At 40.0% G+C, this 22,443-nt stretch overlaps 1 protein-coding gene across 4 annotated transcripts in view; it reads right to left on the bottom strand.

The window, feature by feature from the left end:
• LOC127419279 (extracellular sulfatase Sulf-2-like) overlaps positions 1-21,660 on the bottom strand; it is a 223,310-nt gene extending 201,650 nt beyond the window's left edge. For all 4 annotated transcript variants that reach the window (XM_051660559.1, XM_051660560.1, XM_051660561.1 and 1 more), the window contains exon 1: positions 21,422-21,660. The gene's annotated coding sequence lies outside the window, so the exon portion shown is untranslated. The remainder of the gene's footprint in view (positions 1-21,421) is intronic.
• Between the last annotated feature and the right edge of the window lie 783 nt (positions 21,661-22,443).

The raw sequence follows: 22,443 nt of genomic DNA, 5'->3' as shown, positions 1-22,443 counted from the left end.
ATTTGATTATTGAGAGATTTTTGAATGGGACTTTTATGACAGCAGAACTTTACAGATGTGCTCTGTCACTCGACACCACTGCAGCTGCAAGCGCTCAAAACAAACACTTTCTTTTGTCAAGCAGTGCTTTCATTTTGCACCAAGACAAGCGGATATTTCAAGATTAAAACTGCAGCTCCAACTTAAGAAAACTTGTTGCGGTGAGTTTTGGTGATTGTAATAACGTGAGCTTGTCTGTGTTGTGGTGATGGTCATTTTCAGGGTGATCCTATAACTATGGGCTCTTATGACCACAGTTTCTAAGTATACATTTTTATATCAGTGCTGAAATATATCAGTTACTAGTGTATAAATCCATGTAAACATCCGCGTTAAGTGTAAATGCCTTTTGCTATGCCGATCGCGTGTGTGCGTGATAACTGGAGCGCATCTCTGCGAGTGCACAGTGCACAGCAACTTTGCATTTGACAGATGCAGCGCATTTTTCTCATGGACAACAGAGAACAAGTTCAGAATTTAAATAAGCGTAACAAGCTTCCAATCACAGAGATAAGGTGCAGTTTACTCTTACTGTACAGAACTAATGATCAAAATTATTTCTACACTGAAAATACTGTAACTACACTGAACTAAGATCCATGCAGTACTTAAAAAAAAAAAAAAAAAAAGAGATAAAATAGTGACAGTAGGCAATGGCATTAATAATGCATGATCTTGCTTCATTTTATTCAGCATTATATATGATTGGGCCTTTGGAATATTGTTTTTGTTTTTCACCATAATAATTACTAGAAACTGGTTTCCAAACTTCTCTTCTAATTGACAGATTCATCCAAATCTGACACGAGTTCTTAAAGTGATAGTTCAACCATAAATTAATATTCTGTCATCATTTCCCTGCCCTCATGTTGTTCCAAACCTGTGTGACTTTCTGTATTTTGTGGAACCCAAAAGATGTTATACAGAAAGTTATAGACTGACAGTCTCAGTCACCATTCCCTTTTAAAAATATGCAAAAGTAAATGTGACTAAAAGGCTAACATTCTGTCTGACATCTCCCTAATTGTGTTGCATTGTGTTAAATTGAAGAAAGAAAGTAATACAGGTTTGGAACAACATGAGGGTGAATGATGAAATAATTTCCAATAATAATAATAATAATAATAATTATTATTATTCTGTAATACATTTTAAATGTGTATTATTTAATGGAATATTGGAGATTAAACGTCCATTATGCTACATATGAAAGTAACTAGTTGCTCGCTACTTGAGTATTCTTATAATTTAATACTTTTTTACTCTTACTCAGGTAATTATGAACATCATTACTTTTAGTTCTACTTGAATAATTATTTTTCAAGTAATTGTACTTTTACTTGAGTACAGTTTTTGGCTACTCTACCCACCTCTGCATATCTTATCAAATTCTACCAAGACCAAAAAGTTCTATATTCTTACTATGTGCTCTAACAATTGTCTAATGTGTGTATATTCTATTGCTTGTGAGTAATTTTAGGAGTGACCTCTAAAACAAAGCCAATACTTATGCAAAACATAATTAAGAGCTTTGAAAGAACAACCTTTGAACAATAAAATTTCTTCTGTTGCATATGTGTGGGTTTAAATAAAAAAACAAAAACGTATTAACTTGTTTACACACCACCTCTGGGGATTAAAAGAGCTAAATTTATATTCACTCAGCATATGTTTGACTTCTCTCTCGCACTTTAATTTTCTTATCTACACAGTCTTCTTTTGCAGTGTTTGAAATGCAGTGTTTTTCTTTTCAGAAAGCTTCATTTTAAATTTAGTATCAGACTTTATTTTCAGTTCCAGAACCAGGAAACAAGCACATTACTTATGTGAAATGTGAAAATGTGAAAAATAGCATATTTTTAATTGCTTGAATTTATCATGTGATTATTTTCTATATACACCTTCTAAAAAAATTCTGACATAAAAATAATCCTTTTTCTCAATAGTAATTCTGCTAAACTAAAACAGAAATTTCACACCATACACTTTCCACCAAAGATCAATTATTAACTAATCTATTCTCCATTTATCATAATATATTGATGTTCATCCTGACACCTTGTTTATCTCTCACTTCAGCTCCCTGCAGTTATATATTTTCATAATTTTTTATTTGATTGTATATGAAACATGACACCTAATGTCTGATCGCATTGGTTTGAAGAGCTGTTTTTTAAATGAAGCACAATAATATTTGAGCATTTTAGTGTGTGAGAGAGAGCGGGCGTGCTTAAACCAGTGGTGGTTGAATGTGTGAGCCTCTGCTTCTGTTTGCTTTTTAATCAGTGTAAATGTCTTACCAAGCAGACAAGGTTTCTCACTCCCTCAAACATACATGGCATTCACACTCACACAGAGCTTTATACAGTATGTTACTGCTCAAAGGCTTCCTTTCTGGCCTCATTTCTTAGCTCTCTCTCATCGGCTACGTTTACATGAACCCTCATAATGCGATTATAATGCAGTTAAGTCAATACTGCGATTAAACTGTAGCTCATGTAAACAGAATACTGCAGTTATTTTATTGTGACGCTAATAATCAGAGTAATTATAATCACTGTAAAATATGTGGATCACTCCTATTTTAATCACTTTAGACAGGCATGTAAATGCTTTAATTGCATTTCTTCCACTCTCTGACCAAAGTGGGCCTGCGCAAGTGCAGCAGATGGATGATGTTACCGTTTTCCAGCAGTGGTGCTCCCCCCAATGCGGAATCTACAGCCCCACGGCTAAAGAAAACATATTTTTCAGAGTTGCGAATGTCCGTTTGCAGTCTGAATTGAATGTTGGTGAATTAAAAAAGACCATATACCGCAAAATCATGGCAAGGAAGCACGTCTTTCTTTTGAGTTTGTCCTCATGGGTGGACAAACAACATCCAGCGCATGTATTCCGATTCACTGAAAAAAAAAGGAAAGTAACTCTATTGAATATACTAAAACAGTACACTTAAAATCAACCTAATACATTTACGTATGTTTGAGATGAAAACATAATTATTGTGTAAAGTCCAAGTAAAATTCAATAGTCATAAAAAAGTGATATGATTACATTGATATGAAATTATCAAATTTATTCGGACTTCTAATGGATAATGTTCCTCAACATGATTTTTACTGCTTTCTCAATTTACTTAATTAAACTGAGTTAATCCAAAATAATTCTTTAGTATTTGGTCTCAACTTAATTTCATTGTGTACTATCCAACTATGTTTACTGAATCCAATTGTGTTGGGACTATGTGAAAAAGATTTGTTGCATCAAAGTGTTTCTGAAACGGAACAAGGGATTTACATTTCCCAGCATGCTTTGCATGAGACTGGATTGGGGGAGTAAATGTTTTAATTAAGTGTTATTTTAATGTATTTCTACACAAAATGAAAGAAGTAGGAGACTTGTTAGTGTTTAATGTTCTGTTAATCTGGAATTTAGAGAAATTTCTGTTATGGTTGATATTTTTCTGATGTTACCATTGTGGAGAAGAGTGAAGCTAATGACTAGGTTCAGGATGGGTGAATTTCAACATTGTATTTTACTGAACAATATGCATAAATTGCTTGTGTCATGAAGCAAAGACTGAAAGATCATCAGCATACAGACTGATTGAGGATCAGTAGACCCTCATCTGCACCATCCTTGTCATACTGAACATAAAGATATCTATAATATTGCTAATGTGTATTGTTGCTATCTAACAGCAAGCTGTTAAATTAAGTGGAGAAATTTGGACAGATCTAATTTATGTGAGATTAACTTAATTCCTTTGGGTTTATGCAACACAAAACATTTAAGTAGACTCTACATTTTCATTTCATATTAAGGAAATTCATTTTCATTATGTGGAACCGATGTCCATAATTGAATTATGTAAAACCAACAAAAAAATTTTTTTCAGTGATCACAAACAAATGACTCTTATGAATCGGTTCTTTTTAGTGAATCAAAACAGACAGCGCATCCAGTGTAGTCGAAAATGACTCTTATGAACCAGTTCTTTTAATCAATTGTTTAAAAAGACTCTGAACTGACTGACTAATTTTCCATATGCCAAGCTGGGGTTAAAGATATTTGCAACAATTTGTTTTTTGTAATAAATATTAATTCATAAAAATAAAAACATTAAAAATCACATTTTTCAGCGAATAATCAGAGTAATGGCAAGCATATAAATGGGATTGAAGAGGTTTGCCCAAATAGTTTAAATATATTAATCTGAGTACTGGAGTGTATGTAAACGTAGCCATTGTTAAGTATCATTTTCTTTCTGTCATTCACATGGAAGCCTGATGACCAACAAGAATTCCAAACAAAGTTGTGGAAACTGGAATCAAGCAGAGCCGCAAGTGATCGACAGGAAATAATTATAATTACTGAAATTACATCAACTTTTCATTAACCTGTATTAGGGAAGAGTCTTATGATATAGTTTAATTGGTGCAGCGTAATTGTAGGCATGTTGAGAGAAAAGGCCAGGATGGAGGGCCAATAAAGAGGTAGAAAGATAAGCAAAGCGTGTAAATAATAACCGACTGATTGTACATTATCCCTTACATATGTGTGCTATATTTCATGGAATGTGGGAATAAACTGTCATATACAGTCAGGTACTTTGTGTGTCCATTGGTTGCATTTTTCTAACAGCAAGAGTTTGCATACCTTGTGAGTGGGTGTGTACTGAAATACATATGCAAAGACAAGCACATACTATATGCAAGTATGCATGCACATCGATGTAGCTACTGACTCAGCGGAGGACAATCCAGTGAAAACATGTGAGACACAAATGGTGAGAGGAAGCATCCAATAACCCCAAGTCCAACTCTTCAGCTTTCCACATGGGTGGAGTGTAGAGTCTGTGCGTGTGTGTGTTTATAAGAAGCTGAGAGTGAGAGAAGCATTGGGGAACTTAGTATGCCTGTGTACCTGTGGTAAGCATGGAATATTTCAACAAACAAGGAACAGACCTTGCATGAGCCCCTCTACGACTGTCTGTGTGTGGTGGCATAAAGCCAAGTCCTGACTGATGTTCCATTCTGAAACATTTATGCTGACCTGCTAATTGCAAGCAAGCTGTTGTTCAGAGTGAGTGCTAAAACAGAAAGGCAAAGATTGTGACAGTACTGGATTCAATGGATTCAAGCCTGATGCTATACAAAAAAAAACCTTTAAAGTTCCACAAAGAACTCTTTTTTTTTATGTACAGTTTTCTTTCGAAAACCATCTATGTACTGGTACTTTAAAACCCCAGAAACCAATATGCTCATCTGAAGGACGTATCATGTAATGTCAAGAAGTTTGAACATCAAGATTCTCCAAAGAACCACGGCTTCCAGCAATCTAGTTTTGCATCAGTCTAGACAAACTGAGCTTTTGTTTTAAAAATTTTACAAGGTGAGAACACTGGCGCGGAGCCAATTTCTCCAGATCAGAACTGCTTTTTCTTCGGTAGAAATGTACGGATTGGAGCCAGATTGGTTTATAAATGGTTCTTTATAAGAAGAGGGTTCTTTCCTTAACATAAAGTGCATTATTGGGGAAACTACTTTGATACTGTCTCTTCTCAAGCTACAAGCTACTCATAACTTAAAGTAGTTAAACTACTCTTTTTAAAAAAGTAGTTCGCCAAACAAAAGATTACTCATAAAAAGTAGCTAACTACATTGAAAGAAGAAATTACTTTTAACATAAAACAATCAGATGATATTATTTAATTCTGTAATCAGTTCTGATTGCTAAATCAAATAATATCACCTGATCGTTACAGAGTGACATTAAACAATTTGGAAACACATATCACCCACACCTATCATATCGCTTCAGAAGATACAGATTTAACCACTGGAGTCATATGGATTATTTTTATGATGCATTTATGTGGATTTTGGAGTGTAAAAATTATGGCACCCATTCACTTGCATTGTATGGACCTACTGAGCTGAAATATTCTTCTAAAAATCATAATTTGTGTTCTGCAGAAGAAAGAAAGTCATACAAATCATGGCATGAGAGTGAGTAAATGATGAGAGAATTTTCCTTTTTGGATGAACTATCTCTTTAAGGCTGTGCAGGGGCTAGAGTGAATGGTTACCACAGTAACCATGGTTTAGTAGTAAACCCACAGCAGTCACAAAATTAGCCATGGTTACTGTAGTCTAATTACAATATTACTATAGTAAAACCATGATTTCTGCCAAAAAAAAAAAAAAAACATAACAAAACATTACTACAGTCATGTTTAACATAAGGCTTGCTATAGTAAAACCATGGTTCATTTTCATAAGGGTAAAACAAATAGGGTGACAACAATAAATTGAACATAAATGTATACTTGATATAAACTAATAAAACTAGAAAACCCCTTATTGTGTGTAACTGAATCGAAATATAGTGATAATAAGCAGCAATACACTTAATATTTCGCTTAAAAAAAGCCCTTTAAAGCTGTTCAGGGCTTAAGTGAATCAATAAATAATTTATATGAACTAGTTCATACACATTAACTGTCCGAACAAACCGACTCACTAAAATTAACAAGCGATTCCAACACTAACTATAAGTGAATTTTAACAAGTTTTATGAACTGTCCAAAACAACCGTTTCACTTACAAGATTTTGATTCCCCAGTGCTATATACTGAGAGAGAGAGAGAGAGAGAGAGAGAGAGAGAGAGAGAGATAGAGAGAGAGAGAGGACGGTTTATGTGAGTGTGTTTGATTTCCCTCTCAGCTGCGTTCACAATACAATATGACAAATGTAGTGTTTTGTGACGCTACATGGCTACTCACTGGAAAATGTAGCTAAACTATTGTGAAAAAAGCAGAATCATTGGCACACTGCTGTAAAATGTGGTTATGTTTGTAGGGTTGCTACTTTCAGTTAACTACTCCCCAACACTGTTAAAGTGCTACAAAATAATCATTTAAGAACTTTTATTCTTTAGGGGTGTCTCCTTTCCAAGACACACTCAAAGTTTGCAATATTATCCTCCAAGTGTTTGATGTGCTATACTGGTCTTACTCAGTAAAATAACCTCTTCATTTCATAAAGCAGCTCTCGATATATGCATTCATTTCCTCTTAACAAACTGGGGACAGCACCATATGACACCATAAAGATATGACTGAGAGCAGGTTGAGAGCGCAGCCATCAGACAGCCCGCAGAAAACCAAACCAAAAATCCTACACAAGAGCTTCCAGGAAACTTGGCTATTACACAACCCCCCCCCCCCCCCTTCTCCAAACTCATGCTGTTGAGCAAACAGAGTGTTACGGGGGTGAAGAGCTCTTGAATACAGAGTTCCAGCTACCTGCTGTGCACTTCAATTCCTAAAAAAGACTATAGAGGAGGAAGGAGAAAAGAGGGGTATGTCCCCCCTACCCACTTTGTGTATACCCAACAAAGCCCAATAAAACTCTTATTTCCTAAAAGCCAGGGAATTGTCTCCCTTTTCAAAAGTTGAAATCAAGGATAAAGCTCGATTTGTTCTGCCTGGGTGACCCCAAGAGCTGGCAACAAGATGTGCCGGCCCTCCGTGTAAAAGGAGCGTGTTCAGAGAGTGTTCAGATTTTGTCGCTTACTGATATAAAATTTTCTTGCCATTGCTTGCATTGATGAATTTAGGTTCCACATTTTACATTGTGCTATACTATAAGATTTGTCATGCCTACATGTGTTTTACATAAGCCCATCTTTTCTTGTTAAACTCTCCTAAATCTGCCTGCATTACAAGCTTTATCTATACTTCTCTCAAGTTAATGAATTTGTGTTTGTATTATTTGTAATGGTATTTCATAATGCCAGATATAAATTTGTCTTCCCAACGGCTGTTGCTCTATTTCATAAGCTGCTGAATAAAAATTATGCCTTACAGCTATTATTTCTGCATTAACCGGCACACATGTGACCTTTGAAGCAAAAATAAACAATGAACATCCTATAATGCTAAGCAGAGGTGAACAACATACTATAACAACATTACCGAACAGCAGTTATGGCAGTCATTCAGAATGATTCACACAAATATGCTGCAGATATTACTGTAGCTCATGGAGAGAGAGAGAGAGAGAGAGAGAGAGAGAGAGAGAGAGAGAGAGAGAGAGAGTGTGTGGGCATAAAAACAATGTGATTTGAGCTGATTTTCCGAGGAATCTTACCATATCTGTATGGCAATGGCAGCATGACATTACAGTTAAAATTTTACCTTATATATATATATATATATTCTTTGTGTAAAACGCATACAGTACATGCTTTGATATTACAGGTACAGTACATATCAGTGGGGGAACTTTAACCTCATGCAACCCGTCGTCCTTCTGCGTATACTGTGTGTTTTGTCTTCGCTACACGCTATGCATGATTTTATATTATTTAAACTGACTGATCTCAGTTCAGGACACTCTGGGCTGTCAGTAAAGGGTTAAACTTTTGAGTCATGTGACAAAATATTATGCTGCCGATCTCAGCGGAGTTTGTCTTTGAGAGAAACGCCAACTAAACTACATCTGGTAATAACAATATTACTATAGTAAAACCATGATTTCTGCCAAAAAAACAAAAAACAAAACAAAACATTACTACAGTCATGTTTAACATAAGGCTTGCTATAGTAAAACCATGGTTCATTTTCATAAGGGTAAAACAAATAGGGTGACAACAATAAATTGAACATAAATGTATACTTGATATAAACTAATAAAACTAGAAAACCCCTTATTGTGTATAACTGAATCGAAATATAGTGATAATAAGCAGCAATACACTTAATATTTCTGCTTAAAAAAAGCCCTTTAAAGCTGTTCAGGGCTTAAGTGAATCAATAAATAATTTATATGAACTAGTTCATACACATTAACTGTCCGAATAAACCGACTCACTAAAATTAACAGGAGTTCCCAACACTAACTATAATTACTTTTGACATTGTGACCTGTTTCAGTCAAAAGACAAGACTCTAGATTCATGCGATATGCCATTTTAAAAATGTAAGCAATTTATCACCACAAACGGCATGCTGTTAAACACAATGACCAATGACGTGGACTGCAGGGCCATTTTTCCTTAGAAATTCTACATTTACTGTGCATTATCACATTGAGAATCAAGGGGTTCATCCAAAAGCTGAAAAATGTTGCTTTCAGAGGCTTTATATGGAGTTAGGATGAAAATAAGGTGCATTTTGAACTGTTCTGAGATCAGTGCAGACAGACAGCACACTGGAGGTTAAGTAATTCACTAAATAGGCAGCAAGGGAGCATCCTAGCTTTCCTATGCAGTTAAGTGCATTCACTCCTAAAATCCCACCAAAAGTTCAGTTTTAGGCTTCAGATGATGTTTTCAGACCTCAACATGTTTGGCAGACATGGGACAATGGTAATCAGTACATAGATTCAGACTTTATTATGTATAATTTTGTTTTAACATGGTTGGCAGTGATTGGATGATGCTGGACATTACTTGGAATCAGAATTAATTATGGTTATCAGTTGTTTGTTTGATAGTGTAAAGAGAGAACATTGAGGTTTTGTTGCCAAAGTAAAAAACAAAACAAAACATTGTAACATAAAAGTCAAATCAAGTCAAATAATTTTTATTTGCATAGCTTTTTATTTGAGCTTTTCCCAATACACATTGTTCCAAAGCTTCTTTACAGAAAATCAGGGGTAATATCTGTAACGTCTTAAAAACGTGAATAACCAACATTCCTGGAAACATAATAAACAATTTGCTTTAAAAAAATCTGACTTTCTATAGCTTGGTATTATTTAAAATTTCACAACTTAGTCCCGCTGTCCCCATATGAGGACATATATTTTTAGGAAAACTATTTGCTCTAATATACTGTATATACTGTATTTATTTTTGTATTATTGATTTATTTATTTATTATTATTATTATTGCATGTTTATAACAGGTAACTAGTTATAAATCAAAAAGGGAAATGGAAAATGCACACAGCAGTCATGATCGGGTCTCAAAAGGTTAAAGGAATAGTTAACCTAAAATGTTTATGATTTCACATTCAGAACACTTAGAGTCACATGGACTACTTTTATGACACAATTGAGTGCATATTGTAAAATATCTCCTTTAAAGTACACAAGCATAGGAGAATCAATTGCATGGGAATAACAGAGAGAGAAGAGGAGCATGTGGGATTAGATGGATGGATGGAAAAAAAGAGTAAGAGACCTTATAAACACACACAAACACTGAGTTTGCATCTTTCCACATGTTTCTCTACTCTGACATCTGTCCATCTTTTGATCTGTAACTTGCTCATTATCTTGTTTTAGCTTTCACACTCCTTCATTCTTCTCCTCAGATGACCTCCTAGTTAATTTGTCCATTTGCGTCAGCATGATTGTGTCTTCTCTCTTTAAATATTTAACATGTTTTTGCTGGTAGTGTTCACTGCCAGAGGTGTGCTCTTGAGAACATGAGTATGTGTGTGTGTGTTTTACAGTTCACAGTTTTGCTCTTTTTTTGCTAGAAAAAAGACTTAGGAGCCATTATATATTGCTGCAGCATTATGCATTAATCTTAACAGAAATATTTTGAAAACTAACGTATAAGCACGTCTACACATAAACTGTGTAAATCTAGACTGTATAAACAAGTTGTTACTGACTTCCTTTTGCAGTAGTTCAAACACTGACTCATGTGCACACCTTTCAATGCAAACACAGTAATAATACCAAAATACCTGATTACTTTTTGACCAGCTTCTGTTAGCGCTATGCAATATGAAAAAAAAAAAAAAAAATTTATAATAATAATAATCATATTGCAATCCTCCTTCATACATTTTACATTCAAAAAGTTCAGTGTTCAAAAACACATTTCTGGAGGGAAAATATATCTAAACAAATGTGAAAGATGAAAGTGCAAAAATTATTTCTTTATGCTTCTTTGTTTTTCTTATTCTGTATAAGTCGTATGGTTTGCTTTTACAACGATTGTCTGTGCTTTTTGGAGCTTTAAAATGCTGATCACCATTCACTTACAGTACATTGGATGGACCAATTGAAATATTCTTCTAAAAATCTTCATTTGTGTTCTTCTGAAGAAAGAAGGTCATACACATCTGGGATGGCATGAGGGTGAATAAATGATGAGAGAACTATACCTTTAAGGAATATTCCGGGTTCAATACAAGTCAAGTTTAATCCACAGCTTTTGTGGTATAATGTTGATTACCACGAAGAATAATAATATTGACTCGTTAAAAAAAAAGCTAAATTTAAGGCTACAGTGAGACACTTACAATGGAAGTGAATGGGGCAAATTTTTGGATGGGTTAAAAACATCCAACATAACATAATTAAAAATTATATTATTATTATATTATATTCTCTCTTAACAACTTACTATCAACCGACAGCCTGAATGTCAGTACAGTACAATACAACCTACTGTACATTCTATATATACTACTATATATTCTTTTTATTTTTTATTGAATAATGTGTATCTATATTGTGCGTATTGTATACTGTACAGTGTATGTTATTATTTGTATATTGTTGAGTGTAATTATGTGTATATCAGATGTTTAAATTGTGCTGTGTTAATTTGATGTTATTGTAAATTGGTATATGTCTCATCACTGTCACGACTGCTATGTTGATCGGAACTGCACCCAAGAATTTCACACACCATTGCACTTGTGTATATGGCTGTGTGACAATAAAAGTGATTTGAATTGATTTTGATTTGAAACAGTAATTTGCTGCTTATAATTTTAAAAAGCACTTACATTAATTCTTCTATTAGAAAAAACAAAAACCTGTTTAAATCGTTATTTTACGATTCTTTTACGGTTTACAGCAGTGTTACATCGTCATGGCAACAATGTTGCAAAATTTGACAAAATTTACACAAAAATCATGTTAACACACATATTGTTTATGTCTTGTGGCTACAGTATATCATTAAAAAAGTGAGCCTTTTAACATTTATGGATTGACCCCATTTACTTCCATTGTAAGTGCCTCACTGTAACCCAGTGTGTGTGATGGTGTCAGTGACCTTTTTACAGTAAGTGTGTTTGTGTGAGCAATTAGACGCAGTGCCTCATTTACAGCAGTTGAGGAATTCAGTCCAGGCCAGAGCAAATGCTAGTTGAAAGCGATTCTGTGAACACATGACTAGAATGCGTGCTGTCAAAAACAACAAAATAAATAATGAGAGATACAGAAAGATAGATTATCACAAAAAGACAAAATGATTGTGAAAACCCTAACTTGGGAATGGAAAAAATAAACTATTCAGAGTTCAAAAAAAAAAAAAAAAGACTGGAGGATAAAGCAGTAAGTGTGCGTGATGTGTGCTTGTAGATGTGTATTCACAATCTTGTCATTCTTTACGGGTAAACAGAGGCAGACAGCGTGCCACATGTTGTCTCAGACAGTGGAAAGGTCAAAGTTCACACATGAGCTGTGTGAATGTCCTTGAAACAACATTCCCATCTCTTTGACTCCTCCAAAAATGTCTAAATTACAACTGTGTATTCCTACATAAATTGGCATCTATGAAAATAAATACACAAACGTTTATGGGACGAGTTTTTGAGTCCTTTCATTCTGAAACTTTTTGCCAGGAATGGCAAATACAAAATATATTCCCCTCACACACACACATATTTGTGACAATCCAGCCCAGATTGTGGCGAATTACTACGCGACCACGAGGACTTAAAAGCACATTGGGAATTGGGCATTCCAAATTAGAGCACGCTCGTCTGCCTCCGTTGAGTTCGAGATGAAACCAGCTCGCCTCACGGCCAGCCTAACATCTCTCTCGGGGCTTGTGAGCAGGATGAATCCTTGATCGCTGCGTTGGAGAGCGCACAGGCGATGTTGGATGCCGAGGACTCGACTGGGCTGCCACCTTCGGGTTTGCCCGCCCAGTCTGAGGCCGACGCAGAGCTGACCGCCATGCTTGCCCAGGCTGCCACGAGTGTCGGGTTGGACTGGAACTCTCCATCCTCCCCTGAGCCCTCGTGGCTAGATGACTGGTTCCTGGGCTCGGGGCGCCACTCACAGCCGCGCAAAGGTATTGGGTGTTGCCCAACCCGCTGCTCTGCAGATGTCTGAGAGGCACCACTGGCCAGTGCCCACAAGGATGCCAGACTCCTTGTAGAGTGTGCTCGTATTCCCAAAGGGGCGGGCATTGCCTGGTCTTGGTATCCCCCCCCTCGGTCCCCTTCTTCCCGGAAGTGCACAACGAGTTGACGAGGTCCTGGAGGGCACCTTTTTCTGCCCGAACTCGACTTCCCAGCTCGTCTGCTCTCACTACCCTCGACGGTGGGGCGGCCCACGGGTATGCAGAGATCCCTCAGGTGGATAAGGCAGTTGTGTTGCATCTCTGCCCGCAAACACCGCCACCTGGCGGGATCGTCCGGCGCTCCCCTCCAGGGCCTGTAGGACTACATCGTCTCTGACTAAAGCCTACAGTGCCGCTGGACAGGCCACCTCCACCCTGCATGCCATGGCCCGCCTGAAAGTACACCAGGCCAAGGCAATGAAAGAGCTGCACGTGGGTAGTCACCTCCAGGCGACGAAGGTTACGGCGCGAGCACTCGGGCAGGCGATGTCCACCTTGGTGGTCTAGGAGCGTCACCTGTGGCTGAATCTGGTCGAGATGAGGGACGCCGACAAGGCTCACTTTCTCAATGCTCCCATCTCCCAGATCAGCCTATTCGGCGACACTGTCGAGGACTTTGCCCAGCAGTTCTCGGTCGTGAAGAAGCAGACTGAGGCGATACAGCACATCTTGCCCCAGCGCGGCTCAATATCCCGTACCCTGTCTGCTCGCCGAGGGCGTCCCCCTGCGGCGGCGAAAGCCCAGGCGGCTCCGCCACAGGCCGAGCCCAGTTCTTGGCCCCAGCGTAGAGCCCCCCGCCGGATGCTGATGCCCCCCACCTCATGACCAGGCGCAAAGACCTGTAAGGATCCTAAGCGCCCCTGAGATGGATGACCCAGGGAGGGAGATGTCCACTGCTACCATGGAGCTTGTATCCTCCCCCGGGTGGAGGACTGGGAGGTAAATCTTGTGTTCCCTTTTGTTTTGTGTTCACCGCACCCCGAACGGTCTGCGGTACCCGCATTTTTTAAAAAAAATAGCGGTTTCCTTACTCCTTGGGTCACACGGTCTGTGTTTATTATCACGGCGACCGGACACTAAGCACCTGCGACTTGGACGTCGCGAACACGGGCCCCCCACCTTCACTTGCCCGACTGCACCACACTCACACCCACGGCCAGGCAGTTGTGATGAGTTACGAGGACGGGCAAAAATTCTCCCGAGATGGGCATGGCACCATGGCACACATCACGTGGCTATCATGCCACTCTGCCACCACTTGTTCAGCCCTTGGACAGACCTTGCATTTCTGCGGGCAGGAGTCCCTATACAGCAAGTGTCCAGACACGTCTTGGTCACCACAGACACCTCCAAGTTGGGCTGGGGCACCGTGTGCAACAGGCACGCAGCCGCTGGCACCTGGACAGGACCACAGCTGTGTTGGCACATCAATTGCCTCGAGTTGCTGGCTGTACCGCTCGCCCTGCGGAGGCTATTGCCATTGATCCGGGGCAAGTAGCATAGCATAGACAGTAGCATATATAAATTGCCAAGGCGGCCTACGCTCTCGTCACATGTTGCAACTCGCCCACCATCTCCTCCTCTGAAGTCATCTGCGGCTGAGGTCACTGCGGGCCACTCATATCCCGGGCAGCCTCAATGGCAAATACACATTCCCCCAGTGAGCCTACTTGCACAGACCCTGTGCAAGGTCAGGGAGGACAAGGAACAGGTCACCCTTGTGGCGCCATACTGGCCCACTCAGACTTGGTTCTTGGATCTCACGCTCCTCGCGGCAGCCCCTCCCTGGCAGATTCCCCTGAGGAAGGACCTCCTCTCTCAGGGACGGGGAACCATCTGGCACCCGCGCCCAGACCTCTGGAACCTCCACGTCTGGCCCTTAGATGGGATGCGGAAGACCTAAGTGGCCTACCACCAGCAGTGGTAGACACGATCACTCAGGCCAGGGCTCTCACTACGAGGCAGCTTTATCCCCTGAAGTGGCGTTTGTTCATGAGTTGGTGTTCTTCCCGAGGTGAAGACCCCCAGAGATGCGCAGTCGGGTCAGTGCTTTCCTTCCTGCAGGAGAGGCTGGAGGGGCAGCTGTCCCCCTCCACTCTGAAGGTGTATCTGGCCGCCATAGTGGCACACCACGACGCAGTGGATGGTAAGTCCTTAGGGAAGCACGACCTGATCATCAGGTTCATGAGAGGTGCCCGGAGGCTGAATCCTCCTAGGCCATACCTCTTTCCCTCATGGGATCTCTCCGTGGTCCTCTTGGGCCGCTAGAGTCAGTCGAGCTGAAAGCCTTCTATTTGAAGACAGCCCTCCTGATTGCGCTCACCTCCATCAAGAGGGTTGGGGACCTGCTGGCGTTCTCTGTCAGTGATACCTGCCTGGAGTTCGGTCTGGTAGACTCTCACATGGTCCTGAGACCCAGGCCAGGCTATTTGCCCAAGGTTCCCACGACCCCCTTCAGGGATCAGGTGGTGAGCCTGCAAGCAATGCCCCGGGAGGAGGCAGACCCAGCCCTGTCATTGCTGTGTCCGGTACGTGCTTTGCACATCTAATTGGATTGCACGCAGAGCTTTAGACACTCTGAGCAGCTGTTTGTCTGCTTCGGCGGACAGCGGAAAGGGAACGCTGTCTCCAAACAGAGGCTTTCCCACTGGATTGTGGATGCCATCGCTCTGGAATACCAAGCCCAGGCCGTGTCCGCCCCTTTGGGAATACGAGCACACTCTACAAGGAGTCTGGCATCCTCGTGGGCACTGGCCAGTGGCGCCTTTCTAACAGACATCTGCAGAGCAGCGGGTTGGGCAACACCCAATACCCTTGCGAGATTTTACAATCTCCGGGTTGAGCCAGTTTCGTCCCGTGTTTTGTCAGGTACGAACAGGTATGTTTGGTAATACGGAACAGCTGGCCAGGTGTATCGCTTGCATATAGCGCCTTTCCCCTCCGTGAGGCGAAGACGTGCGCTTCTTCTCCCATGCAAGTTCACGAATTGTGAACCCTGGTTGTCCTTCCTCCCTAGCCCTGGGGCTCACGAATTCGACTGAGGAATTTGCAGCCGGACCCACTATGAGTACTAATATGCCCTGTACTGGGATAGGTGCTCCACAGGTGCCAGTTACTTGGGTAACCCCCTGTGATGTATTTTCCATGGTACGGTCTCCCTGACGGCAGACCCGCGTCTCCCTTGGGCAGAGCCCTCTCTGCCCCCGGTCACTGTGTTTGTAGAGCTCCTCCCCTTCCAGGCAGGACCTACCACTGTACCTCTTCCATGTGTGGCTACTGAGCCCACGTGACGTATTGCCACATGTTACCTCTCCCCTGGGCAGGATGTGGTCTTCGCGGGGTCTTTTCCCCCTGAAAGAATAGAAAAGGAAAAGAACACCTTCCCCGGTGCGTGTAATAGCGTTAGATGGCCCCAGCCAAATCTAATACTCTGTGGAGAGAAAACATAGAGAGAAAAGGCCGCGCCAGCTCCCACGCTAGTTACATCGCTTCCTCCCCTCTGGGATGTGGGGAACTACATGACATCTTGTGGGGCATTGGGGGAGGATATGTACGGACTGATGCACCTGCTATTATGCATGCAGCAGCTTGCTTGCACCTGCATCGGCAGTTCACGTAACACGGTCCAGCTGTTGTGGTGTTTTTTTATAGGGACCCCTAGTGTCACTACATCGACACAATGTCGAGTGAGTGACAGAAGGAGAACGTCTCAGTTACTGTTGTAACCTCCATTCCCTGATGGAGGGAATGAGAAGTTGTGTCCCTCTTGCCACAACGCAGTACTATCCGCTGAAATGGCTGGGACCTTGTCTCGGCTCCTCAGCGCAAAACCTGAATGAGTAGTTGCGAGTCAGCTCCTTTTATACCCGTATGTCCAGGGGAGTGGCATGCAAATTCCACTCGCCAATTCTCATTGGCCTTTTCTCAAAGGGGCTCCCAAGAGAGACCCCTAGTGTCACTACATCGACACAACGTCTCGTTCCCTCCATCAGTGAACGGAGGTTACAACAGTAACCGAGATGATTTTCAGTTACCAATGCCACTGTAGAAATTCACTATGCACAGTAAACTGGGATTAATTTAATCTATGAGTGAAAGTGTCCAATAGCAGGGCAGTTACTGAAATTAAGCCAGTAGTATTCTGCTGGTTATGTGATGTAGAATAAAATACCTTTTATAAGGTTAATTATATGAATGAACTCTTCATCTCACAAGAGTGGTTGTGATTGTATACATACTGTATGTTTCAAAATTACTATTCATTTCTTTAGAAGTAAATCTTTTTCAATGAGGAAAAAAATTACCGAGTGAACCTTTAAGTACAGCACAATTTCAGCATGCTAAAAGCTTGGTCAAATTCACCCTTGCACAGGGAGATTCCACAGGCAAATCAGGTCATTTCAGTGGGAAATTAATCCGCACAATCAGGAATTTCGACAGGTGGACTTCCAGTGGCGAAGACATTTTCCTACTCAAGTTTTGCTTGGGGTTGCGTGGAACACAAACGAAGATATTTTAATGAATATATAATGTGAATATATGCTAGAGAAACTCTTTGACCTCACTAATCAATGAGTTCGTTGTTGGATGACTAGTCATCTTGACCATCCTGACCTATCCCTAGTCTGAGCTAATAACAGGAACTTATGAGAATGTTCCATTCCACTAACATCGACCAGAGCTTTAGCCATGAGTGCAATGGTGACTTTCTTTTGACCCACATCCTCTCCATGGCTGTACTCTTTAGTAGAGGGGCAAAGCAGGAAGAAAGGAGAAATAGAGCAGAAAAGGAAAGATAACGAAGGAGAGACAAAGAGAGAGAGTGAGAACTCGAGCAAGAACTACCAATCTGCTGGCCCCTCCTCGCCACCTGTCAAAATCGTGGGAATTTAATAACCAAATATAAGCAGACCATGTAAACATTGGCTAGGCCATCACAGGCTTACTACTCTCAGATTCCCAAAGTCAACATGGCACTCAACAACACAGTGCCAAGGTCAAGACACAGACACCACCTCTCAGACTACTGCAGCTCCACCAAAAACACTTATCAAAAAGCGCTTGTTGAGCCATGCTTGTACATTAATTAGAAACTGAAATAATCCGTCAACAGCTCATTTAGATGAAGGTTTGGTTTGATGTTGGCATTGCTTCCTTAGTTTCTTCCTCTTTCTTTGAAAAAAATAAAAATGGTTTTTGTTGGCTCAGCAAGTCTTGTTAGCTACATATAGCCTATTCTAAAGCAATACAACACAAAATTATATATGCAGTGTTTCCTGCACTGCTATTCAGCAGCTTGGGCAGCTACTGAGTTTACAGCACCATGGCAAAATAAATAAGTGAATGTGATGAAAGACTGGGTTCTACAAAATAACACCAAAAAAATAAACAGGCAACACGTCTAGCTATTGCATTGTCCTTGCTGACTTCACTCAACAACTAATATGAAGCACAAAAGGATGACTCTTACATGGTTTTTACAAAAACGCGCAAATCAATCTTGAACTCAATAGTTTGTTCAGTTCTAGTTAATGAGTCAGTACATTCACATGCGTAGTTATTATCGAGCTGCGGCAGGTTTTTACGTAGTTGAGTAGCAGTCTTCATCTGTCTGTCCAAGTATAAATGACACAATGTGTAATCGAATATTATGTATATACATTTTAAAGTGCATGTACACTTAATGACTCACTAAATCGGTTAGAGAAATGTCTAAATTCACTTAATTAAATGCAAGTCATTACTTTTAGTCAAGTCAGACTCTGAAGGTTCGGTAACCTGTTTGACATGAAGTGCCATTTTTATTTTCATTTTTAATCACTGTGCAAATCCAAGAAAACCTGACATTTTGCACAAAAGAAGTTAACATTTTTGTCAAATATTATCAGAAATAAGCCTACAGATATGTGTCTGTGTGTTTTTGGTCTTTTCCCTTAATCATGTAGTTTTGAGAGTCTTTGTGGTTTAAAGAGCATGTTTGCTGTGGTTTAAAGAGCATGTTGGCTGGGTTGAAAATCTCAAATATAGAGAGCAGTCTCTTCTTATTTATATCAAGTGTTGTTCTGAAAGCAAAAAGCAACAAATAATAAAAGAAAATGTAGTCTGTGATTCACCGAAAGTGAATCTCTGCCTGAATTGCGTGAATAGTTTGCATGTGCGTGTCTGTTGACCAGGGCTGTTTCTAGCTATTAGCGTATCAGTGTCCACTTAGGGCCCCCAAGCCACCAGGGGCCCCACAAAGCAAGGTCATTTTTATCTTTCTTTAAAATGTTTGTTTTTATTTTTAAACATACTAAAAGCTGCGAGTAAGACTCAGGCAGCTGTTAAGGTTCAATCAGACAGTTATAGGGGGCCCCCTTGTGGCCCGAGAGGGAAGGGAGAATGTAACTGCATGGAGAGAGTTGTAGCTACGTAGATGTGACAGGCACGTGCACACTCAATGTGAAGTGCACACTCATGAATCGCACATACAAGTCGGAAGTGGAAAAAAGAAAAAGAGAAATGCAGCCAGACCACTGGTAAGACATTATGTATTATGTGAGCCCGGTTCCTGGCTAGATAGTGTTTGTTCATTGTCATGTATTAAATTGCAACAATTAGTTAACTAACGTTTCACAGTTTTGTCCTGTTTTCTTATTAGGTACACATTAATGTACTGTTAATTTATTGCTAATTTAATGTTTTTTTTTTGTTTTTTTTTTTGCATTTTGCATTTTGTGTAGTTAATGGATGGGACAACTTCAAGTAGGATTTCGCTTAGGGCCCCCATATGCTCAGAAACAGCCCTGCTGTTAACTAGTGCAGTTTCGTACCATTTTAACAGTTTTTAGCTTCCCATTTAGCTCATAATTAAAAACACATGCCACAGTTATGAGTTTGGATTATTTCAAGAGGTAAATTGGGATACAGGTGCGAGGGACTTAAACATAAAAACATACTCCTCTTTTTCGCTGTTGCTTGTGTGCCAGTGATTACATCTTCGCATGCCACCATTGGTGCCATCAGTTGCCAACCTGCTTTAAATGAACTAAGAATTGTTACAGTGTTGTTTGCTTTTTAAAAGCTATGCTAATTTGCTCATTTTTAGACTTAAATCGGTTGAATTTTTGAGTGTATGTTCAAATGACAACGTATAGTTAAAAATGCACATTTGCAAAACAGATTTGTTGTAATAAATTGTATTTTTATAATAATTAAATAAATAATAATAATAATAATAATAATAATAAATTTATAATACACAACCAGCCAAAATGTTTGACACACTCCCTGAATTTATGATCTAAAATTTTATGGATAGTGAAAGTAAAGCAGTCAACAAGTGCCCAGCATACATTGAAACACTTTTAACACAGTTTAAAAAGTTTACTGAGAGAATGTCTACAGTGTGTAAAGTTGCAATCTAGACAAAAGGGGACTAACTTGAAAAATCTTAAATATATGATAGTTTTGATTTTTATAACATGTTTTGGTAACTAATTAATCTCATACTTCCAATTACCTGACTATTTCATAGTTTTGATTATTGTGCTATTATTCTTAAATGTGGAAAATAGGAACATTTATAATACAGAATGAGTATGCATGTCCAAACTTTTAGAGACTGGTAGAGTATGCCACATAAATTACATTGTTATTGTGTTGTACATAGTTAGGAGCAGTTATTGCCTAAACTCCTGTAGGAAACTCCTGTATGTGTGAAATGGCATAACTTGCAAGCATGACACTTAAATTGTTATGCTCCTCTTTGGAAAGTGACCTATGGTTTGGTGTTCTCTATTCTTACGTCAGAATGTCTCAGACCTATCATCACCACATTTACTCTCTTTGACACATGAGCGTGTCTAACGAGGGAACAGGGTGTAACTGTGTCCCTCCCTTTCTTTCTGAAACACAGCAGTCAGTCAATCAGTCCATCAGTGAATTAATAATAATACCCACGCACCCACATACATGCACACTAACACACATTTACATAGAAAGTGACATGTGTACTTTATACACAGTAAAGCGATGCAAGTCAACACATGCAAAGTGCTCCTGTAAGAATGAGAAATTGAAGGGAAGGGTGAAATGAGAGAGAGGAAGGGGGAGAGAACCTGTAATCGCAACTGTGGAACGTGGGATTGCCGTGCTACAGTTCTTCTTTAGAACTCCCAGTGTGGGGTTACACCAGCTGAGTGAGTGAGAGAGAGAGAGAGAGAGAGAGAGAGAGAGAGAGAGAGAGAGAGAGAGAGAGAGAGAGAATAGAGCGTGTCACAGGAGCCTACCTCAGGCACAGCTGCAGGGGAAGCAGGTGGTGATTTGTCCCCTTCTGTCCTGCGGCAACCAGCAACTCGGTCTGGCAAAGGAAAGAGGAATTGAGGGGGTCAGTGTCTTGGTCACGGTGCACGTCTCCTCTTCTTCTGTCTTGATATGTCTGTTTGTCTCCTATTGCACTGTGGTTACCGCGTGGCTGTTAAGTTTGTCAAACTTTCAAGTGTCTGTCAACACAGAAGTGAGAGCGAGAAAGGCTGGACGGAAAGTTTTAAAAGGGAGGAGGGAAAAGAAGTTCGAATTAAAGTGGTTTCAATTCCCTCTTCCTTGCTCTCTCTCTCTCTCTCTCTCTCTCTCTCTCTCTCTCTCTCTCTCTCTCTCTCTCTTTCTTTCTTTGGTGTGTGGTGTTCGAGCTGTACCAGAAGCAGTGAGCAAGCTGAACCGGGAAAGCAAGAGCCATCTGTTAAAACATGCCTGCCTTTTTACTTTACTCACATTCTCCCTCAATCGCAGAGCGGCAGAGTGAGGGGGTGGGGGTAAAGGGAGGAGGGAGGCAGAGAAAGAGAGAGGCTGTACTACTCGCTGGTACCCAATCTGAACACACAAACACATACACAGGGCAACACAGGCGGAGCTTGCAGACAGAGAGGGTGAAAAGGGAGAGCTTGGCTTCAGTGTGCAGTATTCATGGTTATTCATGTGGCCGCTACCTTCTGGACTTAATAGTGTGTGTTATCCAGAGGAGCAGAGGTTCAGAAACAGCTTTGACCGCACACACTCACAAACACTGCAATTACATACAGTCCACTAACTTCTATCAGTACAGATCAGGGGTTCCTCAACTTTCTCGGGCCACAAAACCATGCATTATTCTCTATTTGCTATAGCTGTTCATTTATTTGCTGTTTATCACTAAAACAATTTGGACAGATTCTCTTAGAAATACCTGTTATCTTTTCACAAATTGAAAAGACAGAATTATAAGTAAAATTAAATATTTGAATAATTGTAGATATAAAGAAAAAAGGTCTATTTT

This window comes from Myxocyprinus asiaticus, chromosome 28 (genome assembly GCF_019703515.2).
Source record: "Myxocyprinus asiaticus isolate MX2 ecotype Aquarium Trade chromosome 28, UBuf_Myxa_2, whole genome shotgun sequence".
NCBI lineage: Eukaryota > Metazoa > Chordata > Actinopteri > Cypriniformes > Catostomidae > Myxocyprinus > Myxocyprinus asiaticus.
The sequence above is the reverse complement of the archived record's forward strand: the minus strand, read 5'-3'. Positions and strand labels throughout refer to the sequence as shown.